This window comes from Mesoplodon densirostris, chromosome 7 (assembly GCF_025265405.1).
Source record: "Mesoplodon densirostris isolate mMesDen1 chromosome 7, mMesDen1 primary haplotype, whole genome shotgun sequence".
In the NCBI taxonomy this organism is placed as follows: domain Eukaryota; kingdom Metazoa; phylum Chordata; class Mammalia; order Artiodactyla; family Ziphiidae; genus Mesoplodon; species Mesoplodon densirostris.
The window spans coordinates 93,749,368-93,770,749 of NC_082667.1; positions in this window are offsets into that span (position 1 = coordinate 93,749,368).

Here is a 21,382-nt window from a genome sequence, read left to right on the forward strand (position 1 = left end):
GGGTCCCAGGGGCATAGCCGGTACTTCCAAGTACATAGTCCTGGCCCAACCATCTTTCTCCTGTGTGGGCCTTCCCCAGAACATGTGGGGGCTTAGCCATCCCCCATTCCTCCCATCCCCCCACCCCACCCCCACTCCTGACCCACTTTTTGCACAAGAAGCCCTGACATTCCATACTTTCAGCTTTTCTCCTGCCCCCTGCAAGTCCCTACCTCTAGGCAAGAACGAATGCAGTCGACCCAGCAAGAACTGTGGCAGTTGTGATGATAGTTAACATCAAGATGTCTTGCTTCCTGCTTTTATAAACCTAACACTGGACCCTCCTTCTGGTTCCACCCACATCTAACGCCCAGAGCCAAAACTGATTTAGGAAATACCATTCTCTACCCTCAAGCCCAATTTCACAGACTTCTTCCTTGATGGATTGGATATTTGGATGAAGAGAGGGTAGGTGACAAATGTTGACAGCAGCACTATTTACAATAGCCAAGGGTATGGAAGCAACCTAAACAGATGAATGGATAAAGAATATGTGAAATGTATATAGTGATATATAGATAGATAGAGAGAGAGAGAGATTGAGATCTACACAATGGACTATTACTCAACCATAAAAAAGAATGATATAATCTCATTGGCAGCAACATGGATGGACCTAGAGATTACCATACTAATTGAAATAAGGAAGACAGAGTAGGACAAAAATCATATGACATCACTTATATACAAAATCTAAAAAGGTGATACAAATGAGCATATTTATAAAACAGAAACAGACTCACAAACATAGAAGACAAACTTATGGCTTCCAAAAGGGAAAGGAGATGGGGAGGAAGGGATAAATTAGGAGTTTGGGATTAAGAGATACACCCTATTGTATATAAAATAGATAAACAATAAGGATTTACTGCTGAGCACAGAGAATTAAAGTCAATATCTTGTAATAACTTACAATGGAAAAGAATCTGAAAAAGAATCACATTACAGCACACCTGAAACTAACACAACACTGTAAATCACCTATATTTCAATTAAGAAAACTGATAGATGTGAAAGGAGATATAAACTCATGGTTACAGTTAGAGACTTTAAACTCCCTCCCTCAGTAATTGATGGAACAATTAGAAATCAACAAGACTAGAGAAGAACTCAACAAAGATATCAGCTAACAGGAGCTAAGAGATCTTTATTGAACACTGTACCCAACAACAGAAGAACAAATATTCTTTCCAAGCACCCATGGACCATCTACCAAAACAGACCCTATCCTGAGTCATAAAAGATACCTCGAGACTTCCGGGGAAGATGGCGGAAGAGTAAGAGGCGGAGATCACCTTCCTCCCAACAGATACACCAGAAATATACCTACACGTGGAACAACTCCTACAGAAAACCTACTGAACGCTGGCAGAAGACCTCAGACCTCCCAAAAGGCAAGAAACTCCCCACGTACCTGGGAAGGGCAAAGCGGAGAGATTCCCGCAGAGAGGATCGGTGCTGAGCGGCACTCACCAGCCCGAGAGGCTTGTCTGCTCGCCCGCCGGGGTGGGCAGCGCTGGAAGCTGAGGCTCGGGCTTCGGTCAGAGCGCAGGGAGAGGACTGGGGCTGGCGGCGAGAACTCAGCCTGAAGGGGGCTAATGCACCACAGCTAGCCAGGAGGGAGTCCGGGAAAACTCTGGAGCTGCCGAAGAGGCAAGAGACTTTTTCTTCCCTCTTGGTTTCCTGGTGCACGAGGAGAGGGGATTAAGAGCGCTGCTTAAAGGAGCCCCACAGACCGGCGCAAGCCACGGCTGAAAGCGCAGAGCCCAGAGACGGGCGTGGGACGCTGGGGCTGCTGCTGCCGCCGCCAAGAAACCTGTGTGCGAGCACAGGTCACTGTCCACACCGCCCTTCCGGGAGCCTGTGCAGCCCGCCACTGCCGGGGTCCCGGGATCCAGGGGCGGCTTCCCTGGGAGAATGCACGGCGCGCCTCGGGCTGCTGCAACGTCACGCCGACCTCTGCTGCTGCAGGCTCGCCCCGCACTCCGTGCCCCTCCCTCCCGCCCGGCCTGAGTGAGCCAGAGTCCCCGAAGAGGCTGCTCCTTTAACCCTGTCCTGTCTGAGGTAAGAACAGACGCCCTCCGGCGACCTACACGCAGAGGCGGGGCCAAATCCAAAGCTCAGACCCAGGAGCTGTGAGAACAAAGAAGAGAAAGGGAAACCTCTCCCAGCAGCCTCAGAAGCAGTGGATTAAAGCTCCACAATCAACTTGATGTACCCTGCATCTGTGGAATACATGAATAGACAACAAATCATTCCAAATTGAGGAGCCAGGAGTCAGTGCTGTGCCTCTGAGGTGGGAGAGCCAACTTCAGGACACTGTTCCACAAGAGACCTCCCAGCTCCACATAATACCAAACGGCGAAAATCTTCCAGAGATCTCCATCTCAACACCAGCACCCAGCTTCACTCAACGACCAGCAAGCTACAGTGCTGGACACCCTATGCCAAACAACTAGCAAGAAAGGAACACAACGCCACCCATTAGCAGAGAGGTGGCCTAAAATCATAAAAAGTCCGCAGACACCCCAAAACACACCACCAGACGTGGACCTGCCCACCAAAAAGACAAGATCCAGCCTCATCCACCAGAACACAGGCACTAGTCCCCTCCACCAGGAAGCCTACACAACCCACTAAACCAACCTTAGCCACTGGGGACAGACACCAAAAACAATGGGAACTACGAAACTGCAGCCTGCAAAAAGGAGACCCCAAACACAGTAACAAAAGCAAAATGAGAAGACAGAAAATCACACAGCAGGAGAAGGAGCAAGATAAAAACCCACCTGACCTAACAAATGAAGAGGTAATAGGCAGTCTACCTGAAAAAGAATTCAGAATAATGATGGTAAAGATGATCCAAAATTCTATTTCCCAGATCCAAAATCTTGGAAATAGAATAGACAAAATGCAAGAAACAGTTAACAAGGACCTAGAAGAACTAAAGATGAATCAAGCATCGATTAAAAACACAATAAATGAAATGAAAAATACTCTAGATGGGATCAATAGCAGAATAACTGAGGCAGAAGAACGGATAAGTAAGGTGGAAGATAAAATAGTGGAAATAACTGCTGCAGAGCAAAATAAAGAAAAAAGAATAAAAAGAACAGAGGACAGTCTCAGAGACCTCTGGGACAACATTAAATGCACCAACATTCGAATTATAGGGGTTCCAGAAAAAGAGGAGAAAAAGAAAGGGACTGAGAAAATATTTGAAGAGATTATAGTTGAAAACTTCCCCAATATGGGAAAGGAAATAGTTAATCAAGTCCAGGAGGCACAGAGACTCCCATACAGAATAAATCCAAGGAGAAATACGCCAAGACACATATTAATCAAACTGTCAAAAATTAAACACAAAGAAATCATATTAAAAGCAGCAAGGGAAAAACAACAAATAACACACAAGGGAATCCCCATCAGGATAACAGCTGATCTCTCAGCAGAAACTCTACAAGCCAGAAGGGAGTGGCAGGACATAATTAAACTGATGAAGGAGAAAAACCTGCAACCAAGATTACTCTACCCAGCAAGGATCTCATTCAGATTTGATGGAGAAATTAAAACCTTTACAGACAAGCAAAAGCTGAGAGAGTTCAGCACCACCAAACCAGCTTTACAACAAATGCTAAAGGAACTTCTCTAGGCAAGAAACACAACAAAGTAAAAGACCTACAATAAAGAACCCAAAACAATTAAGAAAATGGGAATAGGAACATACATATCAATAATTACCTTAAATGTAAATGGACTAAATGCTCCCACCAAAAGACACAGAGTGGCTGAATGGATACAAAAACAAGACCCATATATATGCTGCCTACAAGCAACCCACTTCAGACCTAGAGACACATACAGACTGAAATTAAGGGGAGGGAAAAAGATATTCCATGCAAATGGAAATCAAAAGAGAGCTGGAGTAGCAATTCTCATATCAGACAAAATAGACTTTAAAATAAAGACTATTAGAAGTGACAAAGAAGAACACTACATAATGATCAAGGGATCGATCCAAGAAGAAGATATAATAATTGTAAATATTTATGAACCCAATATAGGAGCACCTCAATACATAAGGCAAATACTAACAACCATAAAAGGGGAAATCGACAGTAACACAATCATAGTAGGGGACTTTAACACCCCACTTTCACCAATGGACAGATCATCCAAAATGAAAATAAATAAGGACACAAAAGCTTTAAATGATACATTAAACAAGATGGACTTAATTGATATTTATAGGATATTCCATCCAAAAACAACAGAATACACATTTTTCTCAAGTGCTCATGGAACATTCTCCAGGATAGATCATATCTTGGGTCACAAATCAAGCCTTGGTAAATTTAAGAAAATTGAAATTGCATCAAGTATCTTTTCCAACCACAATGCTATGAGACTAGACATCAATTACAGGAAAAGATCTGTAAAAAATACAAACACATGGAGGCTAAACAATACACTACTAAATAACGAAGTGATCACTGAAGAAATCAAAGAGGAAATTAAAAAATACCTAGAAACAAATGACAATGGAGACACGACGACCCAAAACCTATGGTATGCAGCAAAAGCAGTCCTAAGAGGGATGTTTATAGCAATACAATCCTACCTTAAGAAACAGGAAACATCTCGAATAAACAACCTAACCTTGCACCTAAAGCAATTAGAGAAAGAAGAACAAAAACATCCCAAAGTTAGCAGAAGGAAAGAAATCATAAAAATCAGATCAGAAATAAATGAAAAAGAAATGAAGGAAACGATAACAAAGATCAATAAAACTAAAAGCTGGTTCTTTGAGAAAATAAACAAAATTGATAAACCATTAGCCAGACTCATCAAGAAAAAAAGGGAGAAGACTCAAATCAATAGAATTAGAAATGAAAAAGGAGAAGTAACAACTGACACTGCAGAAATACAAAAGATCATGAGAGATTATTACAAGCAACTCTAAGCCAATAAAATGGACAACCTGGAAGAAATGGACAAATTCCTATGAATGTACAACCTGCCAAGACTGAATCAGGAAGAAATAGAAAATATGAACAGACCAATCACAAGCACTGAAATTGAAACTGTGATAAAAAATCTTCCAACAAACAAAAGCCCAGGACCAGATGGCTTCACAGGCGAATTCTATCAAGCATTTAGAGAAGAGCTAACACCTATCCTTCTCAAACTCTTCCAAAATATAGCAGAGGGAGGAACACTCCCAAACTCATTCTACGAGGCCACCATCACCTTGATACCAAAACCAGACAAGGATGTCACAAAGAAAGAAAACTACAGGCCAATATCACTGATGAACATCGATGCAAAAATCCTCAACAAAATACTAGCAAACAGAATCCAACAGCACATTAAAAGGATCATACACCATGATCAAGTGGGGTTTATTCCAGGAATGCAAGGATTCTTCAATATACGCAAATCAATCAATGTGATACACCATATTAACAAACTGAAGGAGAAAAACCATATGATCATCTCAATAGATGCAGAGAAAGCTTTTGACAAAATTCAACACCCATTTATGATAAAAACCCTGCAGAAAGTAGGCATAGAGGGAACTTTCCTCAACATAATAAAGGCCATATATGACAAACCCACAGCCAGCATCGTCCTCAATGGTGAAAAACTGAAACCATTTCCACTAAGATCAGGAACAAGACAAGGTTGCCCACTCTCACCACTCTTATTCAACATAGTTTTGGAAGTTTTAGCCACAGCAATCAGAGAAGAAAAGGAAATAAAAGGAATCCAAATGGGAAAAGAAGAAGTAAAGCTGTCACTGTTTGCAGATGACATGATAGTATACATAGAGAATCCTAAAGATGCTACCAGAAAACTACTAGAGCTAATCAATGAATTTGGTAAAGTAGCAGGATACAAAATTAATGCACAGAAATCTCTGGCATTCCTATATACTAATGATGAAAAAACTGAAAGTGAAATCAAGAAAACACTCCCATTTACCATTGCAACAAAAAGAATAAAATATCTAGGAATAAACCTACCTAAGGAGACAAAAGACCTGTATGCAGAAAATTATAAGACACTGCTGAAAGAAATTAAAGATGATACAAATAGATGGAGAGATGTACCATGTTCTTGGATTGGAAGAATCAACATTGTGAAAATGACTCTACTACCCAAAGCAATCTACAGATTCAATGCAATCCCTATCAAACTACCACTGGTATTTTTCACAGAACTAGAACAAAAATTTTCACAATTTGTATGGAAACACAAAAGACCCCGAATAGCCAAAGCAATCTTGAGAACGAAAAATGGAGCTGGAGGAATCAGGCTTCCTGACTTCAGACTATACTACAAAGCTACAGTAATCAAGACAGTATGGTCCTGGCACAAAAGCAGAAAGATAGATCAATGGAACAGGATAGAAAGCCCAAAGATAAACCCACGCACATATGGTCACCTTATCTTTGATAAAGGAGGCAGGAATGTACAGTGGAGAAAGGACAGTCTCTTCAATAAGTGGTGCTGGGAAAACTGGACAGGGACATGCAAAAGTATGAGATTAGATCACTCCCTAACACCATACACAAAAATAAGCTCAAAATGGATTAAAGTCCTAAATGTAAGGCCAGACACTATCAAACTCTTAGAGGAAAACATAGGCAGAACACTCTATGACATAAATCACAGCAAGATCCTTTTTGACCCACCTCCTAGAGGAATGGAAATAAAGACAAAAATAAACAAATGGGACGTAATGAAACTTCAAAGCTTTTGTACAGCGAAGGAAACCATAAACAAGACCAAAAAACAACCCTCAGAATGGGAGAAAATATTTGCAAATGAAGCAACTGACAAAGGATTAATCTCCAAAATTTATAAGCAGCTCATGCAGCTCAATAGCAAAAAAACAAACAACCCAATCCAAAAATGGGCAGAAGACCTAAATAGACATTTCTCCACAGAAGATATACAGACTGCCAACAAACACATGAAAGGATGCTTATAATCTTTACTCATCAGAGAAATGCAAATCAAAACTACAATGAGATATCATCTCACACCAGTCAGAATGACCATCATTAAAAAATCTAGAAACAATAAATGCTGGAGAGGGTGTGGAAAAAAGGAAACACTCTTGCACTGCTGGTGGGAATGTGAATTGGTACAGCCACTATGGAGAACGGTATGGAGGTTCCTTAAAAAACTACAAATAGAACTACGATATGATCCAGCAATCCCACTACCTGGCATATACCCTGAGAAAACCATAATTCAAAAAGAGACATGTACCAAAATGTTCATAGCAGCCCTATTTACAATAGCCCAGAGATGGAAACAACCTAAGTGTCCATCATCGGATGAATGGATAAAGAAGATGTGGCACATATATACAATGGAATATTACTCAGCCATAAAAAGAAATGAAATTGAGCTATTTGTAATGAGGTGGATGGACCTAGAGTCTGTCATACAGAGTGAAGTAAGTCAGAAAGAGAAAGACAAATACTGTATGCTGACACATATATATGGAATTTAAGAAAAAAAAATGTCATGAAGAACATAGGGGTAAGACAGGAATAAAGACACAGATCTACTAGAGAATGCACTTGAGTATATGGGGAGGGGGAAAGGTAAGCTGTGGCAAAGCGAAAGAGTGTCATGGACATATATACACTACCAAACGTAACGTAGATAGCTAGTGGGAAGCAGCCACATAGCACAGGAAGATCAGCTCGGTGCTTTGTGACCACCTTGAGGGGTGGGATAGGGAGGGCGGGAGGGAGACGCAAAAGGGAGGTGATATGGCAACATATTTATATGTATAACTGATTAAATTTGTTAAGTAAAAAAAAATAATCTAAAAAAATTGATTCAACCCTAAAAAAAAAAAAAAGAAAGAAAAGATACCTCAACAAATTTTAGAAGAATTGGAATCATACAGAGTATGTTCTCTGAATACAATGGAATTAAATCAGTATCAGTAATGGAAAGGTTACAGGAAAATCTGCAAACACTTGGAATGAAAATAACCCATGGATTCAGAAAGAAGTCTAAAGGGACATAAAAATATATATTGAATTTAATGAAAATGAGAACCCAACTTATCCACATGTAGGAATGCAGCTAGAGTAATGTTGAGAGAGAAACATACAGCAATATACATAGGTACTTGCAACAACTTGGTTAGAACTCAAGGGCATTGTGCTGAGTGAAAAAAGCCAGTCTCATAAGGTCACATAAGGTGATTCTACTTATATAACATTCTCAAGATGAAAAAATTATAAAGATGGGAAAGAGATTAGTGGATTTCAGAGGTTAGGGATAGTTGGAGGGGGCGGGTGCATGTGATAATAAAGGGGTTGCATGAGGGAAGTCTTTGTGGTGAAGTAATGATTCTGTTATCTTGATCCTGTGGTGGCTACACAAATCTATACTTGTGTTAAAATGGCATAGAGCTATACACATACATTATACCAATATTAAATTCCTGGTTTTTATATTGTACTATAATTATGTGTGATGTGACCATTGAGAGAAGATGGGTGAAGAATACACAGAAACTCTTTGTACTATCTTTGCAGCTTCCTATAAATCTATAATATTTCAAAATTAAAAGTTTTTCAAAATGAATTAAAGAAATCATTGCCTTCCCTAATGAAATCACATTCTCTCCTGAAATGTCAATTATGGTATCAAATTAATTAAATTTATAGCTACATAGTGTGCACAGCATCATTAAAAGGCTTTTGACCTTCATGGCTTTTGACCCTCAGTATGTATGCATGTGCATATATACATATATATATATATATATATATATATATATATATATATATATATCGCTGTTTGAACTACCTGTGAGCTCTTATAAACTTTCAAGGCTCCGTTTATAAATCTTATCTTTCCTATGGTGTTTTCCTTGGTCCCTCCACACCTACTCTACAAGCAAAGCTAGTTTTACCTTTCCATGTGTTCCCAAAGCATTTTGGTCCTATCTATGATATAGCAGTTAATACCTCTGTTACAATACTTGTTGATGTATTTGGTCTCCTGTATTAAATAGAGCTTCTTAAGGGTAGATATTCTAATTTACCCTTCAATGTATATCCATGGCGAAAAACTATGCCCATACAAAATAGTCACTGAATAAATCCAAGTAATGAAAATTGCATTTAATAAGTTACAGAAAAGGATAAACTATGAAACGATTCTATAATCTTTCATTCTAAAAGTCCAAGCAAAACCTTGAAGGGAAAAAAAAGACTTTGATTTTGGATAAAAATAGACACTAACTATTATCTCTCATTTAAATGTACTTTAGCAGTTTGATATCAAAAATACTAAAATTTTAAGTAAACTTTATTCCTAAAAAAATATTGTTTAAAACTCCACTGCCAGGATAGTTAAATACACCTCTATCATACTGAGTCTCCTGAAGATACCAACTATAAACTCAGTGCAAAAACAAAACAAAATAAAACAAATAAACAGACAAAAATGTACCTGAAATTACTGGAGAGTAACCATAAGGAAGAGGGAAATCAGCACTTGAACAAAGGGAAAGGAATCTACCATGGTGAGTTTCCTGTTTTTATGACTTTTAACCTGAGAGTGCAGGTAGTCAGTGCCTAGTGGTGTTACTAAAAGTATTTATTAAAACCCATAGATAGTCCTTGTAGACTGAAGAACTAGAAGAAAGAATTTAAGAGACTATAGCAATTTGACAGTGAAGCGGGAATTCTGGAAAAGAGAGATAAATAGAGAGGACCCTCAGCTTCTCTATATAACTGTGCCCAAATCTCTGGTAGCCCCTGAACCATGCAACCAGAAGCCACCCAGCTAAGCATAAGGGAATATAATTTAAATTGGGGCTTCCACCCGAGAGAAAGAGTTTTCAGTTTGAGTCCAAACAAGTTAATTGTCTAAACAAACAAACATCCAACAAACAAAAAATAAACATTCTTCATAAGAAAGTAACAGAATTTGGAGCCACCACACATAATATTCAGAATGTCTAGAATATAATGCCAAATCACTTTACAAATGAAGAACCAAGAAAATATCAACAATTCTCAAGAGAAAAGACAATCAACAGAAACTAATCCCAAGATAATCTCTGTGTTAGAATTAGTAGACAAAACTTTTATGCCTGCTGTTGTAACTGTGCTCAGTGAAGTAAGGGAAAACATGCTTGTGATGAATAAGAAGACAGAAAATATCAGCAAAGAAATAGAAACTATAAAATAAAATCAAGTTTTTCATTCTAAAATGAAAAAACATGAAATGTGAATAATAAATCGGTAGATGGGCTGAAAGTTGAATGAATACATAGCAGAAAGGATCAGTGAACTTAAAGATAGATCAATGAAATCATCCAATCTGAGTAACAGAGGGAAAACATATTGAAACCAAATGATCAGGATTTATAGGAATATAACAAAGGATCTAACATATGTGTAATTGATGTCCCAGAAGGAAAGGAGAGAATATGGCAGAAAAAAATATTTGAAGAAATAATAGATTTAAAATTCTCAAATTTTGTTAATGATATATTTATGGATTCAAAAAGCTCAGTGAACCCCAAGTAGAATAAGTGCAATGAAAACCATATGCTTAGGCACATCATAGTCACACTGTTAAAAAAAATTAATTAAAAGTAAAAATACCATGAAAGCATCTAGAGAAAAATTATACATTACATTTAGGGGACAACAATTTGAATGTCTACTAATTTCTCATCAGAAATAATGGAGGCCAAAAGACAGTAGAACAAAACTGTTAAGTGCTGTAAAATTCCCTGAAAACATTGTTTCTTATAGTTAGCCAAGGAAAACCATATCACACATATATGAAAATAGTGTTTTTTTCATTTCTTTTCACAAATTTTCAAGTCTCACATCACAGAACTCTAAGTGAAAATTTGGTACAATCTTAGGAGCATAGGCATTTCAGTACCATGTCTCCATATCAATTAAAACTGCCTAAGCTATAGATCTAAATATCATGTGTCCTTGTTATTGTTAACAATCTAAAGTTTAATATTCACATAAGACTCCAACAGAGATGCCAGGTTACTTCTACATGTTCTTCATTGAATTTTCCAGTACTTGAACTGCAATACCTATACTAAGCATTTCCTACCTTCAAGTTCTTGTTTCTTTCCTCTCCCTTTACTCCTGGCACTTGATCTCATTCTGACATCAAAATTGAAGATTTTTGAAGGAGAACAAAATTGAAGAAAGAAATATTGATTTATTCAACTTTATCCATTTATTCATTCTATTATTTAATAAACATTTGCAATAAATTCCAGATGGATGAAGGAAACTGCTAACAGAGCTATTAGAAATAAGGGATGTGATAGGGGAGTACATTCTCAGGAGAGTTATTGGAAAGAGTGAAGACTCAGCGTGAAGAATGAACCTGGTGTGTCTAAGGAATAGACACAGCCGTTTGGTTGGCAAAGTGTGAACAAGTGGAGAGATCACAGCTGAGAAGTAAACAGAGGCCAGGAAGGCCATGATAAAGGGTTGGGTTTTATTCTAAATGTGATGGTAAGCCTTGGGTTTTAGGCTGAGATTAGTAACATGTCTAAGCGTTTTTTAAAAATTCTGCCAGCTGCTCTGCTGAAAGTAGACTGAAAAGGGTCCAAGAGTCAAGGCACAATACCCATTAGGAGGTGCTGAATACTTCTGTAGGTTAGGGTGTTGTGGTCCACTCTGGTAGTGGTTAATATTGACAGGACTCAGTAATGAGCTGCAAGTGGTAAAAGAAAAAGAGGGGGACTCCACAAGGGCCCCTAGATTTTGGCTTGAAAATCTGCATGGGTTGTGGTGGAGTGACATTAACAGATATAGAGGGGACACAGGGTGGTGCAAGGTGTAAGGGAGGGATTTTTAAAAAGAAAAATGAATGAAGAAATGTGATGAGGAATAGAGAGTTTATAAGAGAGACCATTGCTGATAGCTTAGATTGAAAAATATTGTCATAAGGGTGTAGTTTATGTAGATTAGAGGAATGGATATGATCACCTGGAGAGTGTGTGTATGTTGAGATTGTGTGGGAAATCAACATTTATAAAGACTGAGAAGAATCATTCAGGTAAGTTAAAGAAAAATTAGAAGAGAATAATGTATTGGAAACAAAAGGAGAGTGCTTCAAAAAGAGAATAGAAAACACCCTGTAATTCTGAACACCCTGCAATTCCCAGCTTGTAACTTTTTTAAAAGTTAAAGTTAGTAAAGGCTTCTTGAACAAATGGCTGAATCCCAGTCTCAGACAAGATATATACAATATGGATCTGGAAAGTTTGTCATCCTGGAAAGCAAAAGAGCTATCGGTGATTACTGAGGTTGTACGAGCAGGATAAGGGTCCAGTTTGAAATATTTCCTACTGGCCAAAATTGAGAATATTTGAGTATCAAAAAGAAAAATAATTTAATGCATAAAAACATAATAAATATTTTTAAAGCCCTGAGTTCAGGATCACACTAAAAACAACCTCAGTGTTCACTTTTGGAGGATGATAGAGAACCAACTAATTATTCCATACACTGGCAAATAAAAGGAAAGGATCAAGGCTCAAGACATTGAAAGAGGTCACCAGATTATCTGCTGAGAGTATTGAGAGATATGGTGAAAATGCTAGGTAATTTCAAAAATGGGTTTTGGGAATATGAGAAATGTGAAAGAGAGTTTAGCTGGGAAAAATAGGACAATACATGGGGTTGAATACCTTTATTCTGAAAAGGTTTTAGTTACTTTGAGGCACTCAATAGCCATGTATGGGGGCTGACCAAACATGTAATGGTATTTTGCAGGACAAGTGCACCAGAGAAAGGAAAGAAAGCAAGGACTTTTCAATGGAATAAGGAGTTGAAGATTTCTCCCTTCTCTTTATTTTTCTGATCTTGACATCCTTTTTTGACATCCAGTTAGGTAGCTATGGCCTTCATTTTTCTGCACAGTCTATATTCCATCTTTATTCACATCCTTGTTGATTTTCTATTAATGTGCAGTAAATAGTTGTTTATTTTTGTGGTGTATACATCTAAAGGATTGACAAGTGTATAGAGTCATGTATTTACCACCACAGTTCCATATAGAAGAGTTCTAAACCCCAACCCTAAATTCTCCTATGATACTCCTTTAAAGACAACTCTTCTGCCCACCCCATGGCTCCAAGCATCATTTACTTGTTTTCCTCCCTATAGTTTTCCTTTTGAAGAATGTCATATAATTGGAATCATACACCATCTAGCCTTTCAGGCCTGAGTTCTTTCATTTGGCAAGATGCATCTCAGATTCATCCATGTTTATGCATGAATCTAAAGTCCATTCTTTTTATTGCTGCACAGTATTCCATCATATGGATGTACCTTAGTTTTTCTAAGCACTTGTGGAATGATAGCTACTGTTTTCCATTTTTTAACTATTATAAGCAAAGCTGCTGTAAATATTCATGTATAGGTTTTTGTGGGGGTCATACAGTACGTACATGTTTAACTTTATAAGGAGCTTAAATACAGCTTTCCAAAATGGTTATGCTGTCTTACATTGTCACCAGCAACGTATGAGAGCTCCAAATGATCCACCTCCATGTGAATGCTTGGTGTTTTTAATTTTTTAAATTTAAGATCTACTTTAGGTATGTTTCAGTATCTTATTTTTAGTTTGATTAGCATTTGCCTAATAATTAGTGATGTTGAGCATATTTTCTCAAATTTTTTAATTGAAGTATAGTTGATTTACAATTTTATGTTAATTTCAGGTGTATAACATAATGGATCAATATTTTATAGGTTACACTCCATTTAAAATTATTATAAAACACTGGCTATATTCTCTGTGCTGTACATTACACCCTTGTATCTTATTGATTTTATACCTAGTAGTTTGTACCTCTTAATCACCTTCCCCAATCCTGGGCTTCCCCCAACCCCTCTTCCCACTGGTAACCACTAGTTTGTTCTCTGTATCCAGGAGTCTGTTTCTGTTTTGTTGTATTTCTCCATTTGCTTTATTTTTTAGATTCCACATATAAGTAGAAGCATGAAGTATTTGTCTTTCTCTGTCCAACTTACTTCACTAAGCATAATACCCTCCAGGTCCATCCATGTTGTTGCAAATGGCAAAAATTCATTCTTTTTATGGCTGAATAATTTTCCATTGTATATATATATATATATATATATATATATATATATATATATATATATATATACACAATGGGATATATATATATATATCCCATTTGTTTCCATTTGCATGAAATATCTTTTTCCATTACCTCACTTTCAGTATGCGTGAGTCTTTAGCTCTGAAGTGAGTCTATTATAAGCGTCATATAGATGGGTCTTGGGTCTTGTTTTTTCTATCCAATCAGCCACCCTATGTCTTTTGATTGGAGCATGTAGTCCATTGACATTTAAAGTCATTATTGATAGGAATGTACTTAGTGCCATTTTGTTATTTGTTTTATGGTTGTTTTTATAGTTCTCTGTTCTTTTCTTCTTCTGTTCATTTCTTTCCTTGTGGTTTGGTGATTTTCTTTAGTGGTATGCTGGTATTCCTTTCTCTCTAGTTTCTGTGTGTCTTTTGTAGGTTTTTGATTTGTGTTTACTATGGGTTCATATATGGTGACCTATAACTATATCTATTTGTTTTAAACTGGAGGTCATTTAAGTTCAAACACACTCTAAAAGATCTACATTTTTACTCCTCTCCCCACATTTTGTGTTTCTGATGTCATATTTTACATCTTCAAGCCTATCCCTTAACTGTTCATTGTAGTTATAGTTGATTTTATAATTTTTGTCTTTTAACCTTTGTCCTAGCTTATTTAAGTGGTTGAACCACTTCCTTTACCATATACTTGCCCTTACTTGTGGGATTTTTCCCTTCCTATAATTTCTTATTTCTTGTTGTAACCTTTTCTTTTCCACTTAGAGAAGACTCAAGATGGGTTTAGTATTGATGAACTCTTGTAGTTTTTACTTGTCTGAGAAGCTCATTATGTCTCCTTCAATGATAATCTTGCTGGGTAGAGTATCCTAGGTTGCAGGTTTTTCCTTTCATCACTTTGAATATATCATGTCAGTCCCTTCTGGCTTGCAAAGTTTTTGTCGAAAAATCAGTTGATAGCCTTATGGGGGTTCCCTTGCATGTGACTCTTTATTTTTTCTTGCTGCCTTTAAAAGTCTTTATATTTATCATTATCTTTATCTTCCTGTGGGTTTCTTTGGGTTCATCTTGTTTGGGATTCTCCTTGCTTCTTGTACCTTGATATCTGTTTCCTTCTTTGGGTTTAGGAAGTTTTCAACCATAATTTCATCAAATATATTTCCTGCCCCTTTCTTTCTCTCTTCTTCTGGAACCCTTATAATACAAATGTTAGTATGCTTGATGTTGTCCCAGAGGTCCCTTAAATGATCCTCTTTTTTTTTTATTATTTGTTTTTCTTTTTGCTATTCTGATTAGGTGATTTTCACTATTCTGTCTTCCAGATTGCTTAAGTGTTCTGTATCACCTAATCTGCTGTTAATTCCTTCTACTGTATTTTTCAGTTCCATTATTATATTCTTCAGCTCTGTTTTCTTCTTTTTTATATTTTCTAGTTCTCCTTTGAAATTATCATTTGTTCATCTACTGTTTTCCCAAAGTCATTTCTCATTTCTCATTCTTATTATTATTGCTTTCAACTCTTTATCAGGTAAACTATTTATCTCTTTTCCATTAGGGTTTTTCAGGGTTTTTTCCTTGTTCTTTCATTTGAATCATATTCTTCTGTCTTCTCATTTTGTTTAACCTTCTCTGTCTCTACAAAATTAGGTGAAACAGTTATCTATCCCAGTCTTTGAAGGCAAATCCTTGTGTGGGAACATCCCTTTGCAGTCTATGTGTGCCCAGTGGCTTTGGTGGGAGATCTGGATCTGAAATGAACACAGGCTGTGCCTTCCCCTTGGGTTATCTGGCACCCACCACCTTGCTGGGAGGTAGGGCTAGATTCAGAGGGGCTGAAGCCAAAGCCAGGTGTGAGCCTGGGCTTCTTCTAGGCTCAATGGCAGTCACTGTCTTATTGGGGGTGGGGTCAGGGCCCAAGGGGCTAGAGCAGGAGCCCTGAGGGAGTTGGGTTTCTCCCAGATATAAGAGCCATCTCTATGATGATTGAGGGTATGGCTGGAGCCTGAGGTCTTGGGGCTGCACTTTTGCACTGGTTTTACTTTTTCCCAGGTATGCCACCTTGGTTAGAGACTGGGTCGGGACTGAAGGGGTTGGAGTCATACTACTCAGCTGTTTCCACATGTTCCCAAGTCTGCACACAGATGCACACACCTGCAGTGGCAACCTCTACCCTGGAGCTGGTTCCACTCCCTCCCAAGTCTGTACACAGACTCCTGCTCTGGCAATATCTGCCTCTGCCCTGGTCAGAGGCAGGGTCAGGGCCCAAACCAGTTCTGTTCCCTCCAAGTGTGCACACTCTCCTTGGCAATGGCTGCCTCCACCTTAGTGGGGATCAGTGCCAGAGAGGAGATTCAGGAGCAGGAACCCAGTGTGGGCTGGAGGGCATACTGGGTGATCCTGGTAAGCAGGCCAGAACACCAGGCAGTTTTCAATCTGTAGCCTCCACAGTGTTCCCTGGAGTAAGCAAGACTGTGTGCACACTCTCCAAGAACAGATTCTGGGTTTCTTACAACTCTCTCATAAGCCCCTCTGGTTTTCAAACCAACTAAGGGGCTTGTCTTCCTGGTGTCAGACCCCAGGGCTGGCATGCCCAATGTGTGGCTTGAACCCCATGCTCCCCAGGGAGGATCCATGAGCCTATGATATCACCCGCCTCTAGGGGTGCAGGTCCCATCTAGATCACGTCTCCTGTCCTCCTACCAAACCCAATGTGATTCTTTCTTTACAGCCTTGGTTGTAGAGGAGCCAGTCTGCTAGTCTTCAGGTCAATTTCAGCAAGAGTTGCTCTATGTGTAGTTATAGTTTTGATGTGTTCATGAGGGAGGTGAGCTCAAAGTCCTCTTACTTCACCATGTCCTGCCAAGTGACATGGCCTTCATTTTGCAAGCTCACTCTTCCTATGACTTAGCCACATCCTTTTAGACAGTTCCAGACCCTTGCTCCTTTTTTTAGTCCCTCACTCACTTGCATCTTTGAGCCAGCTTACTCCTATGGTGCTTTTCTCTGGGTTTATAACTATGCACCAGTTCTTCTTTCTGCTGCCCGTGAAAGTGATTATTTTCCAGAAGTCTGTTCTTGAACCTCTTTTAATATCTATATGTCAGTGAAATCATTCTAAGGTAGGCATTCTCAAAATGTGGTCCCCAGACCAGTAGCATAAGCATTTGCCTTGTTAGAATGGTAATTTGCCTGGCCCCATGGTCTACTGCATCAGAATCCTTAGGCGTGAGGCCCAGCAATCTGTGGTTTAACAAGCCCTCCAGGTAATTCTGATGCAAGTTAAAGTTTGAAACCCACTGCCCTAAAGTATAGGGAACAGACTATCTGCATCAAAATCCTTGGGGTGCTAGTGGAATATATGGATTTCTTTGTCCCATCCTAAGCCCACTGAATCAGAATCTCTGAGGTCAGAACCACCAACTCCAAGATATTCTTATTCCCACTAAAGTCTGAAAATCTGTACTCTATACTCTCTCTCTCAGAGCTCTACTAATAAGGCTTCAGTTATAATTTCTGCACAAATAGTACCTCAACATATACCGTTAGGCTTTATTTTCAATTTCCTATCAGACATGTCCAGAAATAACTTTTGCTACCTCCTCGAAGTTATATATTCTAATACGATGCTCATTGCTCCTCTTTTCCCTCCCGCAAATGGCTTCTGACTTTATTTCTGCTCCCAATCATTCTGGCCTGAATCTCATTAACCAGGAGTTATATTTGCCAAATATAACTCCCTTGATCACAAATTCAACTGTGATTTCTACTTAATAACAGAAACAGGTATTTTATTTTCTAAAATACCTTTTGCTTTTCATGAATACTGCTATTACTCTATTTCCTGGCTAGAAATTACATCACATTGTCTTTCAAGAATATTTTCTGTGACAAGAGTAAAATAATGCTAAGATTTTGAGTCACTTGGACCCAATTGGATTTGGGTACAAACTAAGAATTCTTGAATCCAGGACTGAAACTCAGGTCTCGGCTTTCAAATCTCAGTTCCTTTGTAGTAATTGATGCTCTGCAAAATGTTTAATTTCTGGATAACTGTTCTTCATTCATTATTTGATGTAGAACAGAGTCTGTTATATAACCAATCAGTTATCCACGGGATTTAGTAAGTGCAATAGCAACTAGATGTCAGAATATTCTTCCACAAGAAATGTTAGCATATATTATTAATGGACAGAGCATCCTTAAATTTGAATATAGTACTGCATGGTGATTAAAGGAAAAAACAGAGTACATTTCTCCATTGACAAATAGTTTTTGAGTTGGGGGAGAAAAAACCTCATAAAAATATAAGAAAATTAATTCACATGGAGTGTTTTGCAGCATTCATGATGTCTCTGTAGTATTACCACAAAAGCACTTCATATTTTTGAACAGCTTTTCTTTAGTTATATCTCTTACTACTGTTATAATAATTACATCCTGGGTTTGTTAGAGTCACAAATGTCAGAGTTGAAGAGTACCTGGGAAGTCATCTATTTCTTACTCCACTTTGTATTGATGAAGGAAACTTAGGATAAGGAAGGTAATAGGATTTGCCCAAAGTTATGCCACTAACTAAGTGGCAGAGCTGAGATTATAACAACCCAAGTCTCTTGATGGTCAGCTTTCTTTGATCTTCCTTTGTGAGCAGTCAGGAAGTATGACAAACAGAAGATAGAGAGGAAGAGGTCAGCAGGAAAAGCTGTGAGGCAGAAGGAAGGACTGGATAATCAGAGCAAAGATAAAAGGAAATGGTGTCGCTGACGTCATCAACTATAAGAACGGAGACTGAGGAGGGCAATACCTAAATCTTTAACAGCTTTACATTCAATTTCACAAAGTAAATAGATAAGACAACAAACCCAGGTCACACACATTTTTTAAACTAAGAAGCTTTATGTGCAATATCTGAACTTCACCCTAAAAAAACCCATTTTCTCACAGCATGTGATTGTTCATGTTTGACAGCCAGTGATGACTGCCACCAACCCTCACCTCTGTGCCGTAACCAACATACCAAAATTAGAACAATAATTTGGCCTTCCACAGACAGCCTCAAAGGAGCTATTACAGGTAGTCCAGGAAATAATGTATTTCATGGAATGATTATAATTATAGTGTTCCTTATAAATAATATGTACTTTTGAAAGTCCACAATTATGCCTAGAGTAACAGAGTATAATTGCTAGATATTTTACTTTCCCTGTGTGTACACAGATTTTGTTTCGCAATGTTCTTCAGATTCCCAAATTAGATCCCAGAGGTAACTGTCTTTCTTTTCTCTCTCTGCTTTTTATCAGCTTCTTCAGTACAGAAACATACAGGTGACCCATTGCTCTCTGCCCCTCTCCAGACTGTAAATAGCAAATAGGGTTCACGTTTTCAGCATTTGTGTATTTAATACCACACACACACACACACACACACACACCAAACAAACCTATTGCCAAAACTCCAGAAAACCAAAATCTTTTAAGACATTGTATGGGTTCTACACCAACAGAACTGGACATCTTTTTGAAGGCAAGTGTCTGCTGGGATACTGCTACTAGTCCTCTGCTATATGGGCTGCATGATGGTAGACCTATGGACCAACATTAAACTCACCATTTGTCTTTCCACACTTCATGACTGACTGCCTAGGAAGTAATAATTTTTATTCCATTACTGTGAGGGAACATTGTGAGGAAAAATTCAGAGGCAGGAAATTTGAAGGACTATTCAGTTTCTCTACTGATCTATACCTACAATTCACCTTCAATTTCGCTACTGAAGTTGGTGGCCTAAAATACAGATCTAATCAACTATGTCACTTCCATGCTCACAAATTTAGTAATTTGCCTCTACCTATAAGATAAAGTTCCACCTCCTTACATCATTTTAGGTCCTCCTAACCTACCATAGGTCTTTGTCTTACAAAATCCCTACCAGCTTCCTCACCACACTTTCTCACTCATACCAGCATTCACTCACTCCTTTGCTTCTGCCCACACCTCACACATACTTCCTCTCTTCTTTCTCATTTTCACCTGTGGGAGTTAATAGCTTAAATGCCCTTCTTTCATGAAACTATTCCACCAGTTGGAAATAATCTCATCCTTATGCATACTCCCAAACCTTTTCTAAGAGTTTCCTTTTTAATATATGCACCCAAGCCTGTGTGTGCATCCAAGTCTGGGGGTTCCAAAGGGGGAATATGCAGACTTCAGACTTGTGGGCAAGATGTCCACACACATACAGGCCAGGTACCTCATAGTATGGGATGGTGCCAAGAGTAGAAAAAAAAAAAACATAACTTTCTTTTTTAGCTTGAAGGATTTATTTTAAATATTTAGGCACATAATATATGGGCTTCTTGCCTTGGGCCCCCAAAATGTTAAAGACAGACATGAACTGAATTGGGAGTTGTGGAAAAATAGTAAGCTCCTTGCTTCTGCAAGTGTTCAAGCACAGATTAGGCAACCACTAGGCTGGGATTGTTTTCTTTCTTCTTCTGCTTTCTTAAAACTTTTAAAACTATTACATCATGGGGCCTAAAAGGCCAGGTTTGAATTTAGAACTCTCACCCTCCTTTGTGGTCCATGAGAATACAGCAGCAGCAGGCCTGGCCCCTGGCGATGGCTTCCCCTCATTCTCTTGCCCCCTTTGGTGCTAATCCACACTATATATATGTGTTCAGTATTGAGAATTTCACATAAACATAAAAAATACTTGTAATTACATCATCCATAAAGATGTATGTTCACAAATATTTACTGAAATTTCTTTCTCATAGTGCAAAAAGGGAAATAATGAAATATCTATCAATGGAGAGAGATAAATGAAGTATGTTACAGCCATTCAATGGGATATTGTTAAAAATTTAAATATATGTTTGATATAAAAATTGAAATTATATTATATAATTTAAAAGTTGGTTAGATGTAATATGCATACTATGATTCCATGTTTATAAAATGCATATTTAGCATTAAAAATAGTCACATTTATTGTGTGTACAATGTGTTCTCATGGTTGTGTTATAATATAGTGATAAGGGCACAGATTTGGGGATTTATCCGACTTCTTTTGTTCCTCCACTTAACCAGCTCCATAATTTTGCAGGACTCTCCAAGCCCCAGTTTATTCATCTGTAAGATGAGAATAATCATATTTACCTCATGGAATTTTC